The sequence below is a fragment of the Arvicanthis niloticus genome, chromosome 1 (genome assembly GCF_011762505.2).
Source record: "Arvicanthis niloticus isolate mArvNil1 chromosome 1, mArvNil1.pat.X, whole genome shotgun sequence".
Classification (NCBI taxonomy): domain Eukaryota; kingdom Metazoa; phylum Chordata; class Mammalia; order Rodentia; family Muridae; genus Arvicanthis; species Arvicanthis niloticus.
Window position 1 is genome coordinate 12955335 of NC_047658.1, and position 23329 is coordinate 12978663.

The following is a 23329-nucleotide window of genomic DNA, read 5'->3' on the forward strand; positions in this document are numbered from 1 at the left end:
GAAACAAAGAACAACCCTATAAAGTATCTCTCCATGCTTACAGAAGCCTGGTTCCCCAAATCCACTGGGGCTCAGGTCCCTCATTGAAAATGATTTGACATCTGCATCAACCATGTGTTCTACATCACCTCTAGATTACTAGATTGCCTCATCTGATGCTCTCATGGCACTGTACCTTTAGACTTATATTTTTCATACTACTTTAATAATGGTTCTTAAATGCTTCAACCTCACTGACCAAAGGTAAGGAAAGAAGATGTTTAATAAGACAAGGGGGACATGGACCTGTTTAGAAGTAGTAGTTCTTTTGGGTGATTCTAATCTTCATAGTCAGCAGTCAAGTTCACTAGCAAAACACCAAATATGAATCAGTAGTGACTTGATCCAGAAGAAACCTCAAGGCTCTGCTGATCTGCATTAGTCCACAGAAGAGACAAAAAAAAGCAGCCAGAACACCACCAGAAGTTCTTTGGTACATTTCTCTCTATGAAGTCACAAGAAGCAAAGATCAGTGAAGAAAGCAAGGTGAACCAATGCAATAGCATCATCAGCAAAAACCAGCTTCAGTGAAACCCAACAAAGACCAGCAAGGTGAACCAATGCCAAAGCACAGTCCACTGTCTGTTGAAATATACGATACGTATACTCATTCCATACATCGTGTGTCCTCTCAAGGGTCCATTCCAGCAAAACATCACATGCCTTTACACAAGACAGCTTCTAGAAAAATACCACCTGTCTGTTCTCAGCAAAACATCCTCTCACATGTCTGCTTTAGCAAAACATACTCTCATAAGATAGCTTCCAGAAAACATCACATGACCCAACTGAGTCTCCAACGAAACCAGAAATTTCTACATCAATACATGTGAAGATTCAGCATAGTACTCAACAGAGCAAGTTAAAATGTTAGGTTTTTTTTTTTTTTTTTTTTCTTTGGAACTTTCTAGAATTACATTTTTGTAATATTTTCAATCCATCATGACTGAATCTGAGGTTGCATAAATATAACATGAATACAGAGGGCCAACTGTAGACAAAACAAAATGAGAATGGGCTATGTATGAACAGATGATAGCAAAATGTTTGCACTAGGAGGTGTGAGAAATTGTCCTTCTACTCCTAAGATAAGGCAAGGTTCAAACAAAGTATACTAAAACATGGCTGCAGAAATTCACTTGAATGGGCCTCACCACTGCACCTGGTACTGCAGCCAGCACTGTTGCTGGGCACACTGTTCAGTTTGGTTTAGTTCAATGTTTTACCAGTTCACTTCATCTCAGAATTTTTTTTCCACAAGGAAGCAACTCATAATGGTGGGAATCTGTGCTCTTATCACGAGCTTTGGAAAAGAGAATTTGGAAAAAAATCAATCCACAGACTTGACATGCATTGTGCTTCTCAGGGACCCTATAGTGTGTGTGTTATACATGCATGTATGTTATACATGTGTGTGTGTGTTATACGTGTGTGATATGAGTATGTGTGTATACGTGTGTGTATGTATGTGTCTGTATACATGTTTGCTTTATTATATAAGTGTATCTGTATGTGTTTGTGTGTATTATATGTATGTACATGTGTGTATGAGTGTGGGTTATATATGTGTAAATACTATATATGTGTATGTGTGTATGTTATACATGTGTGAGTATATATATGTATATATACATATGTGTATATATATGTGAGAGTGTGTATGTGTGTGTATATTATATGAGTGTATGTGTGTATGCAAATGTGTTATATGTGTGTGAATGTATGCATGTGTGTATGTATGTGTACATGATGTGTGTTATACATGTATGCATGTGTATGTTTATGTGCATATGTGTGCATGTGTGTATGTATGATTTGAGTTAGACATGTGTGTGTAAGTGTGTGTGTTTTGTGTGTGTGTTTTCAAATGATGACAGTCTTTCTTGGGAATGAATGGTCCTTTGGATTGATGCATTTTTCAGAACTGCCCAAAGGGGCAATTTGAGAAGATGTGAAGTCTTATGTGGCTAATAACTGCTTTTTTAAAGACACTCTTGCGTGTACTCAATTTTACCCATATGTGCTTGTTTTCCACACCTTTCAAAGACTCTCCAGTGATCTAGACTGGATGGTAAATAACTGAACCTTTGGTTACATTCACAAAGGGAAGATAAGAGGTTCCCCATGCATATGTGTGACACCCAGCTTCCCCCAAAAGATTATAGCTTCAAATATTATCAGCACCGGGCAGAATAAGACTATTTTATGCAAATTAATTCATTATTATTAATTTCTGCTGGCGTTGAACGATTTATGAACTGCTTTTTGAATGGAGAAAAGTACTTCATGAATCAGGTGGAAAAATGTTCCCCCAAACTGGCATCAATAAATAACAGCTTTTATTCATGGTGTCTTTTATCTTCAGTGGAGTTGGAAGAGAGATGACGGGACACCATGGGAGTGAAGGTCAGGGGTGAACAAAGAATTTAGGATCCACAAATTGGAGAGGCGGTTCCTACAGCAGCTGTAGAGGGTGAGGGAGGCGTTGCTGCCTGAGTTACCGTCTGGAACCCTCTGTTCCTGTCTTGTCTCATCCATGTGTAAACACCTTCTGATTTTGCTAGTTGTGGTAAATGCCTGGATTTATCAAAAGTGGATAAATTAATGATAATTTAGGGTCTGGAGACATGCTTCAGCAGTTAGAAACACATACTGCTCTTGCAGAGGACCCAAGTTCAGTTCCCAGCGTCCATGTTGGATGGGTTACAACCACCTGGAACTCCAGTTCCAGAGAGCCTGACTCCCTCCCTCTTCTGGCCTTAGAGGGCACCTGCACTCACATGCGCACACACAAACCCACATAGGAACACATAATTAAAAGTAAGATAAATCTTTTAGTTAAAATGCCCATTTACCAAACACACAAATTAACAAGTCTAGAGTCTGGAAAATTAAATGACAGCTGAAGATCCCAGGTACAAGCCTCCTCCTGTGCATATAGGCTCCTCTGGAGCCACTAGCTGCCATTTTTACTGCAAGGGAGGAAGGCATACAGGGATGAGTCAATGCATGTTAAACTCCATATTTCTATAATCCAGAAGCAATGGCAGTAGGGACTCTTTGACTCTGGTCTTATAATATTATTCCCAGGTTCTCCTAATGAGGAAAGACCTTACATCCAGCTGGCCCACTGCTTTGGATCATTCTGACTTGATAACCTAGAAGGTGGTCAGTTACCTAAGCTGATCAGGGCTTTCCCAGTGCTGAAAGACAGAGGGGATTCCAGGCTACCTCTATCCAAGGGCACACTTCCTCCATCACTTCCATATGGTATCACAGCTAGCCAATCCTTCCAAGATGTTAGTTGTCAATCAACTGTGAGCCCCACTTTCCAGAGAAGCCATCTATTCTGCTATAAATAATTTGGAGAGCTTGTAGCTCTGGAGGAATTACCATGATGAGATTAATGTAACTGCATTTCTCCATGCTGGGGGATACAGAGACAGTGATGAAAGAATGGCTGAAGTCATGGGGGGAACTCTACCTGTCAGCCACTCAATCAGCTTTTGCCCAGAAATAAGCATAAAATGGGAGCCATGAATCTGCAGTCCCTTCTGGGTCTTATTCCCACATGTCTCTCCTTGGGTGGTCATCTCATAGTGTGTGATTTTAGTACTTACAAAGATTTGTTTTTAATGCAACTACTTAATCAAGTGTTCAACTGCAGGAACCACAATTTATTTCCTTTATTTTCTTTCTTTAGTTTTCTTTTTCCCCAATCCTGGGATTTGAACCTAGAGCCTTAAGCATGTGAGGCAAGGTCTCTACTACTGAATTACAGCCATAGCCTTCATGGGTGGTTTCTAGGCCATCGCTTTTCCATACCTTCCTATATCCCTAACCCTGTTTGGGTCAAAGCAAGAAGGCTAGCCTTGAAGTTGCTATCATCTTTCCTCTGCCACCTGGGTTCATCACAGCACAATCATTGCTAGGAACAATTAAGTGGCAGCCAAGGGACCAGCTAGTGATCTGTGTCAACAATGGGAGACAAATGAGAAGTAGAGTCATTGGCATCCAAGAAGGTCATACAGTTATTTTCTAAGGGATTCCTTATGAGCCAGATGGAATTTAATTCTATGGTACACCACAGCTCTGTAGTCATAGCCAGTTGTCCGTGTTCCATGGTTTTACCTCTTAATCCTTTTGAGAAAAAAAAAAATCCCATAAAGTACCTCTAAAGGGAGTAAATGAGCAGATAGCTTCATTTTGCTTTGTTTAGCTTTGCAATGAGTTAACCTGTGTGCCATGTCTGGGCAGCAACTGCGCACCACTCCTCTTATGTAAAGAGAGGGAAAGTAAGATACAAAGAACACAATTATCATCCAAAACCATGACAGAAAGCTGGAACCGAGTCAAGATGATAACTTTCTCTTTCTGCATCTTCTTCCTAGGAATGGACGCCTTCATTACTGAGCATCTCCTGTGTCCCCACACTTGGCTGAGATGCACACCTGAAGCTGTCTAGAAGGCTGGGAAGTACTCCCTTCCATAAGGGGCTTATATTCTCCTGGGAGAGATGTGACAACATCAAAACTCTGCCCTATCTACAATTCTTTACTGCTGCAACAAGATACCCAAGAGAAACAGCAGAGGAAGTGAGGATTGTCTGGACTCATAGTTTGAGAAGTTTGCATTCATGCAGGCTGTCCTGGTCTTTCTAGGTCAGCAGGATTAAGACAGAGAATTATGGATGTGTGGTAGAGTAGGGCTGCTCACCTTGTGGCATCCAGGGAGCAGAGAGTGAGAGAGAGGGAGAGGGAGAGGGAGAAGGAAAGGGAGAAGGAGAAAGAGAAAGAGAGAGAAAGGGACCAGTGATAGGCCAGCCACAGTGACCTGATGCCAGTAGACCTACTTCCAGCGAGGTCTCAACTCATGTCTCCTCATATCTCCTCAAAGCAGGACTGTCACCTAAGGGACATGAGCTTTTCTGAGGAGAGAAGTGCTTCATCTCTAAAACACCCACAAACCAGAAAGCAAAAACAGATAACAGGGCGTTCATTTTTTCTAGTTCGTGAGACGTCTGGAAAGTGTCTTCAGAAACAAAGACTCACCAGAAGGCCCCACCAATGAGAATAGCTCACACAGAGGATGGTGGTTGCCATGGCTTGGCTCCAGGAGGTACATAGAACCAACCCTGGATATGACACAGAGAATCACAGGAAGAGACAACTGAACAAGAAGTTTGAATTATGTTAGAGACACCCTGTGGTAATTTGTCAGATGAGAAACTGTGCCGGCTAACTTCAGTTACTTCTCCCCCAGAGACTTTCTCTGAATAAAACGGTCTGAAAAACAAAGATTGACAAGAAACATTGTCAAGTGACAAGAAACGTTTTGGCAAACTGAGTCCTAGAGGAGGGAAGAGTGGGTCGGCTATCACTGGGGGCTGAGTGAATCACCCATTGCCCTTCCATATCTCCGCTGGGTTTGCTGGCTCTAATACACATGAAGAAACCAAAGGTTGTCCAACTTTGAAGAAGTAAAGGCTGAAAGAAAAGGCATTTGGGAATTAAATATATGTGTCGATTGGTTTAACTTTTATACAGATTGACTTCAGTGACAGATTAGAGCTTGGTGTAATCCAATAGAGTAAAATCAAATGCTCCAAATAAATAAATTGGTGTCTGTTTTATGAGCTTTCCATCACCCTGCATGCATTTGTATGGGGCACCATGTCACCTCCCTTCCCATTTACAATACTGCCCCCTGAAAACCCTTCTGCTTATTTAAGTTTAGCAATCAGGCTTAAATGTACCAATATATATTGTTCTAAAGTGTATTTTTTTTTCTGTCTGCAAAAGACATAGTGACTACTCCTTTTATGGGAAACCGGTTATTAATCCAGTAAGTCTGTATGAATCAATATCTCTGTGAAATGACACCATGTTGAGAGTTATTTTATGTTATGTTGATGGTTAGCTAATTTCAGAATGGAGACAGTTCTTCTAGAAACAGACATAGTATAATTTAGTGGTGAAAACGTCAATCATCATAGGTGGTATGTCTCTGTCTGGGCAGAAGAGGGCAGATTTATTGAAAGGAACACAGCCATATATTCCTTGCTACACTTTGACCCAAAACATCCATTTTGCTTATAATTTTGTTTGGCAAAATGACATCAGCTGCAATCACTAACAGGAAGACAGCGCCAAAAGCCATTGTTCTGAGGTTCTCATGAAGGAGCTTTGCTGCAGGGGAGCAAGACACAACCTCAGCCTGGCACCGAAGTGACGGTGCTTTTGTCTGTTGACGGTAATCTACACAGGAAAGCACTCACTGGACTAAGCCAGTGGGCAATGTTTAGTCATCAAATGCATTCCTCCACATATCCACATTTGCTTACTACTTGGACCATTGGAGAGGATAAAGGCCCGTGGACCATGGTGCACAGAGCAGGGTGTGGTCTGTGGCTTCTTCTACCCAAAGATATCTTCTTCCCAACATAGTTTTTTTTTTTTTCCCATGCCTCTCACACTCCATCAGTGCTCTGAACTAAAGAAAATGTATGGCTACATGTAACATAGTTTCTATGTCCAATCATCTGCTGATTCTGAATCTGATTCTATTTCCTGGCTATTGTCAATGCTATTGTAATTCTCATGGATTTACACGTAGTAAGCCACAGAGGCCTTTGGGTGTATACCCAGGAGCGGTGTTCTAGGCTATACAGTAGTTCTCTTTTTAGGAGGTGATGTTGATAATGGTGGTGGTGATGATGGTGATGGCCATCCATACCAATGACATCAACTGCAGTAGTTAACAGGAAGACACAGTTGAGAGTCACCTGAGAATCGGGAGCTTCGGTCGAGGTGATTCCTAGATCATACTGTCCTGTGGCCATGTCTGTGAAAAAATTGTCTCAATGATTAATTGACGGAAAAGGGCCCAGTCAGCTGTGGGCAGCACCAACCTGGTGAGGGTGGGACTGGGCTAAAAAGATGGCTGAGCCTGAGGCAGATTAAACAAAGCAGTAAGCAGCACTCCTCCCTGGTTTCTGCTTGAGCCCCTGCCCCAAATTTCCCCAGTGATGGCCTAGGACCTGGAAATGCAATCCAAATAAATGCTGCTTTTCTTTACTTTACTTGTGGTCAGAGTCACTGTGTATCACAGCAACAGAAAGGCAAGCTAGAAGAGGAGGCTCTGGGGAGAATGGGGGCAGATGAAGGGCTTGAGAGCATGGGTGGGAAGGAAGGCTAGCACAAGCAAGATGTGTTTGAAAAGCCAGTAAACGAAGCCCATTGCTTCCTAAGATGATTTAAGAAAGGCTAATCAAAGATAGTGTATGGTGTAGAAAAGAAGAGAAAAAGGAATCTAGTGGATGCAGTGAGAGAAGAGGTCAGAAATAAAGGCCATTGTTGTACCTGCTGACAGAGGGGATGTGCAGCATAGTCACTAGTCAACCATTTTGCTATTAAGAGGTCAGTGTTTAAATGATTGTGTCTTAGTTAGGGTTGTATTGTTGTGAAGAGACACTATAACTAAGACAACTCTTACAAAAGAAAACAGTTCATTGGAGCTTGCTTATAGTTTCAGAAGCTCAGTCCATTATTATCATGACAAACAGCATGGCAGCCTACAGGCAGACATGGTGGAGAAGGAGCTGAGAATTCTACATCTTGATCCAAAGACAGCAGGAGACTCCTTCTGCCCTGTGTGGTGCTTAGGCATAAGACCTCAAAGCCTGCCCCCACAGTGACACACTTCCTTCAACAAAGCCACACCTATTCCAACAAGACCACACCTCTTAATAGTACCACCTCCCATGGGCCAAACATGTTCAAACCACCACATTCTATTCCCTGGCCCCCATAGGGGTGTTTGAAAACATGAGTCTGTGGGGGCCATTATGCATTAAGCATAGCATAATGCAAAATACATTTAGTTCAAGTTCAAAAGTCTCCATAGTCTATAGCAGCATTAACAATGTTAAAAGTCCAAAGTTCAAAGTCTCTCCTGAGATACATGCAATCTCTTAACTGTAATCCCCTATAAAATCAAAATCCAAAAACAGACCACATACTTGCAACATTACAGGCTATACATTATCATTCCAAAATGTCATAATGAGGAAATACAGGACCAAAGCAAGACCAAACACCAGCTGGGCAAACTCCAAACTCTGCAAATTCGTGTCTGATATTCAACTCCTTTTAGCTTTGTTGACTGCGGTACAATTCTTTCTCTTGGGCTGGTTCCACTCCCTGTTAGCAGCTTTCCTTAGCAAGTATCCCATGGCTTTGGGATCTCTAATGTCTTAGGGTCTCCATGGCAACTTCAACTTTACACCTTCTTGTTCCAATGTCTAGGATCCACACGTGGTCTCTAGGCTCCTCCAAAGAATTTGAGTCACTTCTCCAGCTCTGCCCTCTGTAGCACTCTAGCTCTGGTTGACTCCACTCTACTGCTGCTGTTGTTCTTGGTGGTCATCACATGGTACTGGCATATCCAATACACTGGGGACTTCTGCTGCAACTAGGCTTCACCAATAGCCTTTCATGGGCTCTCTTTATGGTGCCAAGCCTCAGCTTCTTTGTATGACCCCTTTGGTCCTAGGCCATCAACTGAAACTGAGGCTGCATCTTCACCAATGGCCTTCCCTGGCCTCACACAGTGCCTAGCCTCAGCTGCTCTCCACAACCCCTTCATACCTTCAAAACCAGCACTACTTGGGTGATTCCTATATACTATCAAGTCCAGCTGCAGCATGAGGTATACAACCTTGGCTATCTCTGGAACACAGCTTTTTTTTTTTTTTTTTTTTTTTTTTTTTTTTTTTTTTTTTTTTTTTTTGTGCTCTCAGAAAACACTTCCCAGAAGAGTTCACCTCAGTGATGCTGGTCTCTTCTTAACCACTGCAATTTTCTTAGCTTCAGCTAACCAGCATCAATTGTCCAAGTAACCCCTTCTATTCTTGACTCTAAAGCTAGATCCATGTGGCTAAGGCTTCTGAATTCTGCTGTTTTCTGGGACTGGAACATGTCCTCCACCCCATTCTATTACAGGACCTTTGTTTCTTAACTCTTTCACTGCCTAAGCTTGGTTTCCCTGGAACTTGCTCTGTAGACTGACCTTAAACTCAGAGAACTACGTGTCTCTGTCTCCTGAGTTCTAGGATTAAAGGTGTCTACCACTATGCTTGGACCTAAGATTTTCTCTACTTGCAATTTTCTCTCTCCTAGGCTGGCCTTGAACTCAGAAATCTGACTGTCTCTGTCTCCTGGGATTAAAGGCATGTACCACCATGCCTGGACCAAAGCTTTTCATAGCCACCGTGCCTCAAGATCCAGATCAAAAGCCTGTGTTGCCCAGTCTCGAGGTCTGGATCATAGGTGTGCCCTCCATTTCTGGGTTGTAGTTCATTCCAGATTAAAAGTCCAAATGAAAACAATAACCAAGGAATAACAACTAACATGATAGAACTATTCCTTATTCAAACACATAAACAATAACCTTAGCTCAATGGGCTCTTGCCCTGAGATCACCACACCCTTAGTTCCATGTAATATCCTTGAATACAAGATTTGAGCTCCATTTCACTTCCTGGTGTCCCTTTATTATTTAAACCATACATTTTGTATTTTTCCTCTCTGAGCTTGCTACGCTAGATCAAAATGTTCTTCAAAAGAACAAACCAGAGGACAAAGTCTATGCTTGGCTTTTTTCTGAGAGTGCCTTTGTCAACAAAATTAATCTGAATTTCTTCATCTTAACCTCAGGCACACTCTTCAGGAAAGGGAAGTAGCCACAGTCTTCATCAAAACATCACAGGAATGATCTCCAGGTAGCATGCTAAAATTCTCCTTTGAGACCTTTTGAGGCAATTCCCAAATTTCAAATCACCCTCAGCACCACTGTCTTCCATATTCCTACTAGGATGGCCCATTAAGCCCCACTTAAGTCAGTTCAAACCTTTCCAAATCCAAAGATCTCAAATTCCACATTCTTCCAAATGAAAGCACAATCAGACCTATCATACAATACACCAGTCCCGGGTATCAACTTTTATCTTAGTTAGAGGTTTTATTGCTGGGAACAAACACCATGACCATGGCAACTCTTATCAAAGAAAACATTTAATTGGGACTGGCTTACAGTTTCAGAGGTTTAGTCCATTATCATAATGACAAAAAGCATGACAGCCTGAAGGTAGACATGGTACTAGAGAAGGAACTGAGATTCTACATCTTGATTCAAAGGCACCAGCAGGAGACTCCTTTTACCCTGTATAGAGCTTAAGCATAGGACCTCAAAGCCTACCTACTTCTACAAGGCCACCCCTCCTAATAGTGCAACTTCCAATGGGCCAAGCATATTCAAACCACTCCCATAGATTTTTTTTAAATGACATGTAAGATTCTGACTCAGAAAGTTTTCCACTTCTAAGCCAAAAATCTCAGCTCTTATAAATCGTGACAAGGATTCTGTCCTCTAAGCCAAGAACGAACGAACATCACAAAGGACACTACTAAAGGGGTGAATCATCTCGATAATCAGTCAGATGGGCTGGAGAAGTATCTGGAAGATTAAGTACACCTGTGCATGTGTCTGTAAGGGCATTTCCAGAGACGGCTGACAGCTGCTGGAGAGGAAGGCCCCCCTAAATGTGGAAAGATCACCCATTAGGCACTCAGATGGGATAAAGGGGGGAAATATAGAAAGCCCGAGGGCAGGTGTCTCTGCTTCTGTGAAGCTTGAGGTGAACAGCCTCTGCCACACACTCCTGCTGCCACAAAGCTCTGCCCTATCACAGACTTGAATCAGTGGCACCAAAGACTGAAGCCTCTGAATCAGTGAGCCAAATTGAGGAAGCACTAACTTGAAGGCGCTCTGTTAGGCAGTTAGTAGTGGCAATGGGAAAAGTAACTAGCAGAGTAGAATAATAAGAAAGACAGGGTACCAGGTATGGTGGCAGATGTCTGTGACGTCAACACTCAGGAGGCAGAGGCAGCCAGAGCACCATAAAGAGACCTTGTCCCAAAACAAGAGAGGGGATGATGGTATTGATGGTGATTATGAGGATGATAATGGTGGCGATGGTGCTGTTGCAGAAATGGTGGCTTCGTGAAAGTGGTTTGTATCATGGAACATTATACATTATACATGAATTATTGCATGATCCTTCCGAAGCCTGAGAATTCATTAGTGTCACATACCCATCTGATAGGCAAGGAAACTGAGATATAACCACACGTTTTTCCACCTGGCCTCATTGTTCCCCCAAATAACAACTCTGAGACTTAAATACTTATAAATAATTGCTTAGGGAAAAAAAAAAAAACAAAGTTTTTTCTCATTCCCTGCCTAGCTCATAACTCAATTATCCTGATTAAACTAGACTAAGTTCTAAGGTCACCTCTTCTCAACTGCATGTTTCTGTCTTCATCAGTGTTCTGGGCAAATCTCTCCTGCCTGAATCTATCCCAGAAATTACCTCTGTATACTCGAACTTCCACCTCCCTGTTTCCTATCTAAGCTAATAGGCCAATAGCATTTTTATTGACAGATGAAGCTTCCACAAAGTGAACAAAAGATTCTCTCTACACTGAGATACAAGAAAGCAAACGCCATGCACTGGAGACGAGGAGGGATGACGGACACGAGTCTAGCCACCACACTGGTTCAGGCAGAGTCTGCTCTGAAGGCTCTTTAAATGTTGTGTTTTTCCCCTGAGCAGTTCTCTTGATCCTGTTAGCAAATGAACCTAAGAATTTAGCTATCCAAAATGTAGAAAGCTGCTAGGTTTTCTGTCCCTCCTGGGCTGTGATCTTCTCTGTAAGGCTCACTCAGCCTTTCCACAGGGCATTGGTCTCAGCTTTTCAGACTGGAACATCGAATGTAGTTGACAAAAGCTTTTGGGCTGCAAAAGGTATGGGGAGAAAGATTAGAGACTGTGGTGGTTTGGATGAGAATGGGCCCCGTAGGATCATAAATTTCAATATTTGGGTCCCAGTTGGTGGAACTGTTTGGGAAGGATTAGGAAGTGCCATGGGGAGGGCTTTGAGATTTCAAAATCCCATACCATTACTGGCCTTCCTCTCTCTGACTCATGCTTGTGGGAAAAGATATAGGATTTCAGCTCCTACTCCAGTGCCAGGTTTGCCTGCCTGCCACCATGCTCCCTTCTGTGATGGTCATGAACTCACCCTCTGTAACTGTAAGCAAGCCCCCAGTAAACTCTTTTTTTTTTTTCTATAAGTTGCCTTCGTCATGTTGTCTTTACACAGCAACAGAGAGGTAGCTAAAGTAGATCTCTCTCTCTCTCTCTCTCTCTCTCTCTCTCTCTCTCTCTCTCTCTCTCTCTCTCTTTCTCTTTCTCAATTTTAAGATTTCAAAAGGAGTCCTGGGATTCCCAAACCTTTTAGTTGAAAGACTTACTTTCTACCTAATAGAACATATTGACTGGGTTTTTTTGACTTTTTATTTGGGAAAGAGACTGTTTCTTTTTTATTGGGTATTTTCTTTATTTACATTTCAAATGTTATCTCCTTTCCCAGTCCCCCTTGAAACTCCCTATCCCATCCCCCCTCCTGCTTCTATGAGGGTGTTCCCCCCACCCACCCATTCCTGCCTCCAGGATTCCTGCCTCCTTGAATTCCCCTACACTGGGGCTTCAAGCCTTCACAAGACCAAGGGCCCCTCCTCCCATTGAAGCCCAACAAAGCCATCCTCTGCTACACATGCAGCTGGAGCCATGGGTCCCTCCATGTGCACTCCTTGGTTGGTAGTTTAGTCACTGGGAGCTCCGGGGGGTCTGGTTGGTTGATATTATTGTTGTTCCTATGGGGATTGAAAACCCCTTCAACTCCTTCAGTCCTTTCTCTAATTGTTCCATTGGGGACCCCATTGGGGGCCCCATGCTTAGTTCAATTGTTGGCTTTGAGCATCCACTGCTATATTTGTCAGGCTCTGGCAGAGCCTCTCAGGAGACAGCTAATTCGGGCTCCTGTCAGCATGCACTTCGTGGCATCTACAATAGTGTCTGGATTTGGTGACTATATATGGGATGGATCCCCAGGTGGGGCAGTCTTTGGATGGCCTTTCCTTCAGTCTCTGCTCCACACTTTGTCTATGTATTTGATCCTGTGAGTATTTTGTTCCCCTTTCTAAGAAGGACAGAAGCACCGACACTGTGGTCTTCCTTCTCCTTGAGCTTCATGTGGTCTATGAATTGTATCTTGGATATTCTGAACACTTGGGCTAATATTCACTATCAGTGAGTGCATACCATGTGTGTTCTTCTGTGATTGGGTTACCTCACTCGGGATGGTATTTTCTAGTTCCATCCATTTGGAAAAGGGCCTTTTCTAATTTAAATTTTTAAACGGGGTCTTGTCATGTAGCCAAAGCATCCTCAAATTTGCAATTCTCCTGTCTCCAAGCCTACATAATACTGAGATTACAGGTATGTACTGATATACTTGTTTTCACAAAATATATTTAAAATGAGGTTTGGAGGCAAGAGAGATGGCACAGAAGCCAAGAGGTTGTACTGTTCTTGCAGAAGACCTGAGGTCAGTTTCTAGCACACATATCAGGTGTCACACATATCACACAGCCTGTACTCCAGTTTCAGAGATTCCATAGGTTCCATGGGTACCTATGTACCTGTGTTTGAATTTGCATTCTCTCTCTCTCTCTCTCTCTCTCTCTCTCTCTCTCTCTCTCTCTCTCTCTCTCTCTCAGGAATGTGACCTTATATGGGCACTAGGAATTCCAACTCCCACCTCCTAATTTCTCCTCAAATCAGGAGTGCTTCCTCCACTTCTCCCACCCACTAGCCCATCTCACCCACTGACCCACTGACCCAATGACATCCTTCATATAGGCATGAATAAGACTCAAAGAATCCAGAAATTGGTAAGGGGACTGCAAAGAGGAGATGCCAGGAAGTAAGCCCCTTTCTGCATTTTCTGGAATTTAATTAAGTCAAGGGTGTTGTTGGGACTTAATTTGCTTCTTTCTGTAGCTGGTATTCCTGAGGAAATATTCTCCTGGAGCAGAATGTATATCAGGGTACACAGGAACTCCTATTGTTTGGGGGAAGAATGATGGTGGAACCTATAGTATAAAACACAGACAGAGCTACTCTGAGCCACTTGTGTTGGTCCAGAGGGTGCTTACAAGTGTGGAGTGAGCAGATGTTGTTTTAGAAGATGTACAGAAGCAAAGTAACCTGACAAGCTACCTCATGTCTCAGAAAATGGCATAGTAGGACCTGCCTGTACTGCCTATGATTTGATGATTACTGGACACCTTTCCTTAGAAATGAAATTTTTGTGTGTAAAAGCTATGGGCTGACAGTGTCCATATCCCCAGAGAGATGCTAAGTCAGTTGTCAGAGTGTAAAGGCAAAACACTCCTTTCTGACCACAGATGATAGAATAGAATGGGTACAGACAGAGACCCCGGAGATCTGGGTCACCTTTTTTTTCCCTCTGATTTTATCTTTCCATCTGTAGCTGGAGATAGTGGATTCTAACATGTCTATGATCCACAGTCCAAAAATAAGATTTGAGACAAGATTCCAACCAAATCAAGTTACAAGCTTCCAGCATCCCAAAAGCTTGTTCTCAGACTCAGGCCACTCAGAACTCTTGTCCACTTCTGTGGGTGTTAGTTATTATGTGTAAAAGACGTTCTCTCCTAGGGTGGGGAATGGATGAGTTGCCCCCAAATCTGGCTTGGTATCAGCCCTCATCCTACAAACTTCCTGGGGCACTTAAAGATATCCGTCCCCCCCCCCCCCCAGTGGCACCTCAGATCTCACACACAAACCTCTATACACCACTTTTTCTGAGCCCAGAAGCTGAAGTTTCTGACTTGCGCTCAATACCTTTTCCTTCCAGCAAGGAGTGCCCATGTCTCTCAAAAGCACCCAGGAATCCCTGGGGATATGGGCAGTTATTTCTCAGGTTCCTGCCTTGGTTAGCCTCCTTGACCCCAAGACAAGGTTCATTCAAGGCAGGAAAGAGGGGGAATCCCACAGGTGCCCATCCTCCACACGGCTTGAACCCACATCTCTCCTTTCCTATCTTTGGCTTCCTTTAATGAAACACTTCTCCATCCCAGGCAGGAAAACCATTTCCCTGCAAAATATAAAATCTATTGCGGAGCACTGCAATGAGAATTAACCTTGATTACCGCAGTAATTTACTAATCAAAACTGGAGACCTGCTAATCAAGCCGGAATTGCCAGCTGCTTGATTTTTATAGTAACATAACCAAAATTGAACATTTGGTAAACAAGGGGTGTTGAGGGGGTGAATGTGATAGGGAATCTGAGAAAGACTGAAGGAGGGGAGACAGGGTCTTCCAGATGTACTGGAGTGTATGACCTGTGCTGCATTGACCTGTCAGCAGGCACGGCAAAAGCGTATGGACAGAAGAAGGCTTCTGAATGGGACAACCCAGTGAAGTGTGTGTATAAGTATGGAGATACACTTCAGATGTTTCACAGAGTGGTTTGTCTGGGTTTTTAGGCTGGATTCTTCTGGAAGTCAACCTCTAGTCAAACATACTAGTGTTGATTCCAGAGGTAGTGAACAGAGGGGGTGACTCATACAGGATGGATGGGTTCCCACTCAGCAGCAGGTTACTTCTGCAGGAACCTGAGACTCAAAACTACAGAGCCTACAGGGAGATTGTGCAGAATGGGTCAGGGTTTCCAGGAAAGGGTGGAGGTAGCTGGTATAGGTGAGAGTTGCTCCTGTGGGTGTTGACTCCTGGAAAGTCTAGGCTGCCTCACCTATAAGGCGAGAAGACTCTGTGTCTAGTGGAAACAGTAGGACACCATCGCTGTGCTTATAAGTTCTGAAAGTGCCATGGGGATGCAGGTAGACCTCCAACTGCATCCCACTGGACCTGCTGGACTCCAGGAATCTCCCTGATCTTCAGTCCTGAGAAGACAGCAACCCCTTGACTTATGTCTTCTTGAAGAAGATGCCACACCCATCTTGCTTCTGAGCATCAGTTTATGCCACTCAATCTGATGGGCACAGAGTCAACTGGAAACTTTCTTGTATTCTATATGACAGTGATTTGCCCATGGCACCATTTTTTTTCTGCTCTGAGTAGCATCTGACACTCTATATCCTTCACTGTCTATTAACATCTTGTGCAGCTACACTGATATGACTAAGGGGATAGATTGTGTCCTTTTCATCATCCTTTGCTTCTAGAAGCATCCCCAGTGTATTGGGCTTTTTCAATAAACCATTGCCAGTCAGGCATTTTAATGAATGAGTGTGTATCACAGACTTCAAAGGAATGTTCCTGCCTAGGACCATATGACCCCATTAACAGAGGCCTTTCTGAGTTGCAAAAGTCCTTTCTTATGCATACTCTCAGATGCCCCAGGAGACAGGAAAGATGTGCACAATTAGGACAGGCAATGCACACAGAATGGGATAGAAAATTGGACTCATTTTAAGGTCCACAGACCATCTACTCAATCACCTCATGATGCTGAGTAGCTGAGCCTGGCAGGAGTTGGAGACATTTGGACTCAGATGTTCCCATGACTGAATCTCATATCACCTGTGTGATGCAAGCCCATGTTTGTGAGAGCTGACCTTCATCCTCCCGTCTTTCATATTCTTGGTAACGCTGACATATGATTTGTCAACTTTGTTTGTTGTAATATGCATCCAACTTGGACCAGTTTTTGAATCTTCAATGGGGTTCTTTTCTAGACCAATGATACATGGCATGAGTCCAAGCAGCCCCAGTGAGCCCAGGGATACCCACTAGCCATGTGGTCATGAGGATAAGCTACCTTTACTCTATAGTGGACAGTGATGCTATCGTTTTGGTACCTAAGCATTGGATATTCAATTTCTTCTTCTAGTCTTTGTGTTAGACTGTAGGTTTAACATAAATGTTCCAGGCACATTCCATAGACCGAGCTGTGATTTGGGTAGATCGCAAGTATTGAGTGCATTTTCTATTCATGGCAGTTTTTAATTGGTCTACCCTTTTTTAATTTTTCAATTGAGACCCATGGTCCCATTGTAGGTGGAAAGGGATCTGCACGTAATCATTTGACAATGGTGGCAAGGGTATTCTAAGATTTGGTACCTCTTCCTGGGTTAGGAAATAGATTAAACAGGACAGGAAGTTTGACCAGGTGTTCATCCAGGACAGAAGATGAGCCTGTGAAGCAATTGAAGAAGTGGTAGGTACAGGACAAGAGGGTGGGGGAACCTACTACTGAGTGTATTCTTTGCAGCAGAAGCCTGGGTGTCTGAGACCACCTACTGGTTTAGAGCAAAAGGGTAGAGAAAGTTTCTATAATGGTAGTCAAACCTGCAAGCAGAAATGTGGAGAATGGCCCCAGGGCTGGCAGAAAGATGGACTTGGGAAGCAAGTGGAGAGAAAGGAAAGGTGAATGCTGAGGAGGCATGGATCTATTGTATGGTGGGTCTCTCTGAATTGAATCATTCCATCCATGGGGGAGAGAGTGAGTAGACATGTGTGTCCTGTCTCCCCAGGAAACTGAGCACAGGGTATAAGCCATTCTTTTTAATGCAATAGTGGAAGGGGTTATCTGAATAGATATGAATACCCCACCCATCAGAAGCAGCATCCTGGGGTCCCATATGGCAGATCTTTGTCTTACAGACAGATACAACACAGAAGTACAGAAAAAAGATCTAAGCAGTTCTCTCAGATTACCTTAGATTAGGTTACCTGCTCCTCGTGTTTTGGGGGGACTGATGAGAATCACTGAACACTGGAGCCAATGAAAGCAAGGCATCAGGGAAAGGTTAATGCAGCTGCTCACAGCCCCCTCCTAAGTACTAGGCTGCCTAGGAGCCTTTGAAAGATGAAGCCATCAGAGTCCAGCCCTGTGTTCTCACCTTAAAGAGGACAGATGCCTCCTCTCCAACCTGGTCTCCAAAAATGTGATTCCCAGCAGGAAAGCCATGCCCTGCCCTTCCTAGACAAGTCAAGACATAAGGGGCTTAGCAGTAAACATAGCCTGTGAACAAGCAAGAGAAGAATTATAAGGGCCATTGTAGCCTCAGAGACAATAGCCATATCCACCAGCTGTCCTCAATCTGATACCCACCTGACTGTGATTAAGAGTTAAGACTGTAAAGTGCTGGGTGGTGGTGGCTCACACCTTTAATCCCAGCACTTGGGAGGCAGAGGCAGGCGGATTTCTTAGTTCGAGGCCAGCCTGGTCTACAGAGTGAGTTCCAGGACAGCCAGGGCTACACAGAGAAACCCTGTCTTAAAAAAACAAAAAACAAACAAACAAAAAAGACTCTGTAAATTAATGCATGTGTGCACGTGTGGTGTGTGTGTGTGTGTGTGTGTGTGTGTGTGTACATGTGGTGTATGTGCACATGCATGGTATGTTTGGAGGCCAAAGGCTAACATCAGGCATTTTCTTCAATCACACTCCACCCTAATTTTGAAATGATGCTTCTTATTGAATCTGGAGTGTTATCACCAAACGGATAGAATGTTTTGCAAGAGTGGCCTACAGACTATGATCTTCTTATTCCAAAGGTATCTTTGGTATTTCCAAAGGTATCTTCTTTTCCCTGACTGTCTAGATGTTGGTTTACAGTCATGTGCCACAGTGACTCCTGACTTTAATGTGGATGCTGGAGGTCATGCTTGTGAACCAAGCACTTTTCAAACTGACCATTTCCGCAGCTCCTAAAACACGCAAAGACTACATGAACATGTCATTTTTTTAATGAAAGAATTTATTCACAGAATAGCATGTGACAAAGCACTTATTGAGTCACCTGTCTCTGTTTCTCCTTGCTCATGTAGAAGCAAGCTGACACAATATGAATAGACTGCAGAAAGGCTCAAGTAGCAAAAAAGGTTATTACTATGAAGTATGAAAATATCATTAATAACTATCTTGGTTTCTATCCTATTGCTGTGATAGAACATCATGACAAGGCAAATTATAAAAGAAGCATTTAATTGGACTTACTGTTTCAGAGGGCTTGAGTCCCTGGTAGCAGAGCAAAGACATTGGAGCAAGAATAGCTGAGAGTTCACATTTTGGTCTGAAAGCAGAAGGTAGAGAGAGAGAAATGCCACCAGTTGTTTGACACCTCCAAGCCTGCCCCCCAGTAACCCATGTCCTCCAACAAAGCCACACCTCCTAATCCTTCCCAAACAGATCCACCAATTAGGAACAAGTAGTCCATCATATGAGCCTATGAGGGCCACTTTCATTCAAACTTCCACAATCAGTAAGACTGAAGTTGCTTTGACCTACCCTATCCTCATCCATACAGTACATTCTATCATCATCTGTACGTATGTCCTTTAGGTTTGGATGAGATGTGTGTAGCATTGGTGGGCATGAGGCTTTTGTCCTCGCTCTTTTTTGCTTTTTTAATGCACACATCACTGGCAGTTTTCTCTAAGAAACGAACTGCAAACCTTACTGTCATTCAGCATCTACCCTTTCCTCTGTTAATAAGTAGTGTGGTTGATTTTAAATTTTAGGATTAGCATACCAAGCATGCTTCCATGGGTTGAACGTAATTCTTTCTAGATTATATACCTGAAGGTAGACATAGCAGAAGGGGAAAGGTACTGAACATCCACAATGTATTGTATGCTGTCATTTTCCCTCCTACTTGTGCAGAATGTGTGTCCCCATCCAGTCCCCACAAATTTGTAGCCTTGTAGCATCAGAACAAAATCTATGGCTAACTTGAAGAATAAGGTGCTGTTTCATTCACTTATCATGGGCTTCTGGTAAAATAGAGTAAGCTTCATTTATTGGCTATTAGATTTCATCCATGAAGCCTCAACCTCTGCCTATCTTTCTTTGGAGAATTGTCTTTTTCATATTTGCTTTTGGGTACTCATATGTTAGATACAACAATGCATATTCTTGTTGCTAATCTTTTGGTGTTTTTTTTTTCTCATTATGCTGTAAGTCATAGATTTTAAAAAATATTTATTCAGTGTGTGTGTGTGTGTGTGTGTGTGTGTGTGTGTGTGTGTGTATAGACCATGAGCATGCAATGCCTTGAAAGGACAGAAGAGGGCACTAGATGCCTTAAATATGGAGTCACAGATGCTTATGAGCTTCCAATGTTGATGCTGGGAACCAAGCCTAGTCCTCTACAAAAGCAGCCCGTGCTCTTAACCACTGCATCATTTCTCCATTCTCAAATCATAATATTTATATCATTCTCCCTCATCTTCTCTTCTTCAAAAAGTTTAGTATTGAAAAGATATGTTTGCATCTGATGCAACCTTTTGAATTTCATGCTCGACTCACCTCTGCAAAGCCGAAAGTTTTCTTTCCCATTTGCTGCTGAAGAAGCAAGGCAATGCTTACAACCTGCTTTCTAAAAGAAAAGAAAAGAAAGGAAGGAAGGAAGGAAGGAAGGAAGGAAGGAAGGAAGGAAGAAAGAAAACAAAGGAAAAAAGAAAAATGAATTCCAACAATCCCAAAGAACAGAGCTGTCACCCATCGGCCTCATTCATACCTCGTCTCTGGAGAGCATGGTAGATACAACTCACTCACCAAGATACTCCTTCTCCTCACGCTGGATTTAGACTCAGAACCTCCCTTACAATAGTGGCCACCAGGACTCAGCTGGAGTTGCCATGTTAGAAAATCTATATGCTGTCACTAGGCTGGGTGTCATCGAGTACATTTTAATCACACTAGTTGGGGGTGGGGGGTCACAATCTGTCCTCCCCCTTGCAAGGATTGTCTCATCAGAGTTTTCATTAAAAATAAAAACTCCAGCACTTGGGAGGCAGAGGCAGGTGGATTTCTAAGTTCGAGGCCAGCCTGGTCTACAGAGTGAGTTCCAGGACAGCCAGCACTACTTAGAGAAACCCTGTCTCGAAAAACCAAAAAATAAATAAATAAATAAATAAATAAATAAATAATTAAAACTCAGCTAATTGCTTTGACCCCACCGTTAGGAAGATGACTATATAAGCAAGCTAACATTTATTGAGTAGATACTATGCACCAGAAAGTGTGTAAAACACTGTATATGTGTTTTCCCATTGATGCCAACAGCAGCAACTTAACTGGAATGATATCGTATCAGGGGCGGGGTATAAGGAAATAGCCACTCCCCTCTGCGGCTCTCAGCTTAACTCACTCCTCTGCCAAAATATGAGCAACAACAAGTCAGCTTTCCTTCCTCACAAATGAACCTATCCCCACCCTCCACCCCCGACCCCCAACTTCCCTATTCCCCCACCCTCTCAAATGCCTGGCAAATACAAACGCCTGTTAAGTAGCTCCTTCTTCTTAAGAGTGGCCCCAACCCCACCTGCAACCGAAATCAGACTAACACAAAACATAAAAGCCCAGACCTCTGGCTTTAAAGTCAGATACTTCTTTGTACAGTTAATGCTGCGGCTTTCTCCACTGTGGCTGGAATGGATACATTTCTGTGTCAACTTGATGGGATCAAGAGTACTTTAAGAAGTGGCAAATCAATTTCTTGGGGTGCTTCCAGAGGAAGCTGAGTGGACTGGCTACATGGGGTGATCAGTCCTCATTATAGGTGGGCACCATCCAGATGGCTGGAGCTACAGTAATGACAAAAATAAACAAAAGAGAAAATGACCTCTTAAGAGAGCCTCGGGCGACAGAAGCGCTAACAGAGTGAGTACCAGGACCAGTGTTTGGATTGTCAGAACTTATGGAAAATGGATGTGCTAGGACACCCCTGTAATTCCAGTGAGGTGCAGTGTTAGGGTTGTTCTGGGGCTGCTATGCATTCAAATGCTAAATTCTGTGTCCCACGATATGGCTGCTGAAATAGGTGAGCTAGCAGATTCTCAAGTTAACCAGCTTTTGTTGTGCAAATCTTGCTCCCTGAGTTAATTGCTCAATAAAAGGTTAAAGTTTACAATTGGGCCATAAAGAGACCACACCCCTTGGAGGGGATCAAGTGAGGGGAGAGAGCAGAGAACAGGAGAAAAAAAGGAGACCAAAGGAGGAGAAGGCAGCCATGAGAGGAGATGGACCATGAGCACGTAGCCAGGAGAAACAGCAAGTACAAGGGACCTATGGCTGAGATGTAGATTAGAATAGCTCAAAACCTACCCAATCTAGGCTGACAGCTTGTAGATAAAATACCTGGATTGTGTACCTTTTATATGCGTTAGATAGAATATATAATTCCTACTACAGTGGAGGCAGACAGAGGAGCATCTCAGGGGCTTGTGGGATCGCTAGCCTAGTGTTTATGTGAGAGGAGTCAGCCTGAGTTTGTCCTTTGACCTCCGCATGTGCACCATGGTATTTTCACATATGAGTACACACACACACACACACACTCACGATACACACTTACAATATTTCCTACTAAAAATAACTCCAAAACATTAACTCATCACACAAACCCTAAATATAACTTCATTTTCCCTTCTCTAACAATTATAATTACACTCAGTCTTCCACTTTCACCCCAACTAATCATATAGAAGTTTAGGATATAGCAGTCCAAGAGCCTTCAAAGCCCTAAGAAAGCAAGCAAGTTTAACTTCTGATAAGGACAGTAAGACTATATCCTACATCTATTGAATGCAAATCAATTGCTTTAATTAAGCTAAGACCTTAACTAGATTGGTAGGGGTCAAATCTACGAAAATTTAGTTAACAGCTAAATACCCTATTTCTGGCTTCAATCTACTTCTCCCGCAGAAAAAAGCAAGCTGGCTTGTCTCTCTTGGAGCTGAGATACATGCTTCTCTCACCTTGGGACACCAGAACTCCAGGTCCACTGGCCTTTGAACACCAATACCCATGCTAGCCTGGGGATCTCGTACTTTTGGACCTGCACTTAACCATGTTACCAGATGATTCCCAGCTTCCAGACAACATTTTGTGCTATTTCTCAGCCTCAATAATCATGAGAACTAAATAACCTAATCAATTCACCATGCTGCTGGGTTTTTTTTTTTCCTCTCTGATAGAAATAATGGAGAAACAGAGAGACAGACAGAGACAGAATGCCTCCTTAAGATTCATCTATAAGGAATTTTTTCTTTATTCTTCTCTCCTATATTACATCCCTACTGCCGTTTTTAGTCTCTTCACTCCTCCAAGTCCCCTTTCCCTGCCCTCCCAGATCCAGATCAGGTCTCCCAGGGAGACTAACTCAACACAGCACAAGTTACAGTAAGACCATGCACACACTCTCATATCAGGGCAGGATGAGGCAACCCAGAAAGAGGAAAGGGGGTCCTAAGGGCAGTTTAAAAGAATCAGAGACAACCCCACTCCCACTGTTATGAGTGTCACAAGAACACCAAGCTACACAAA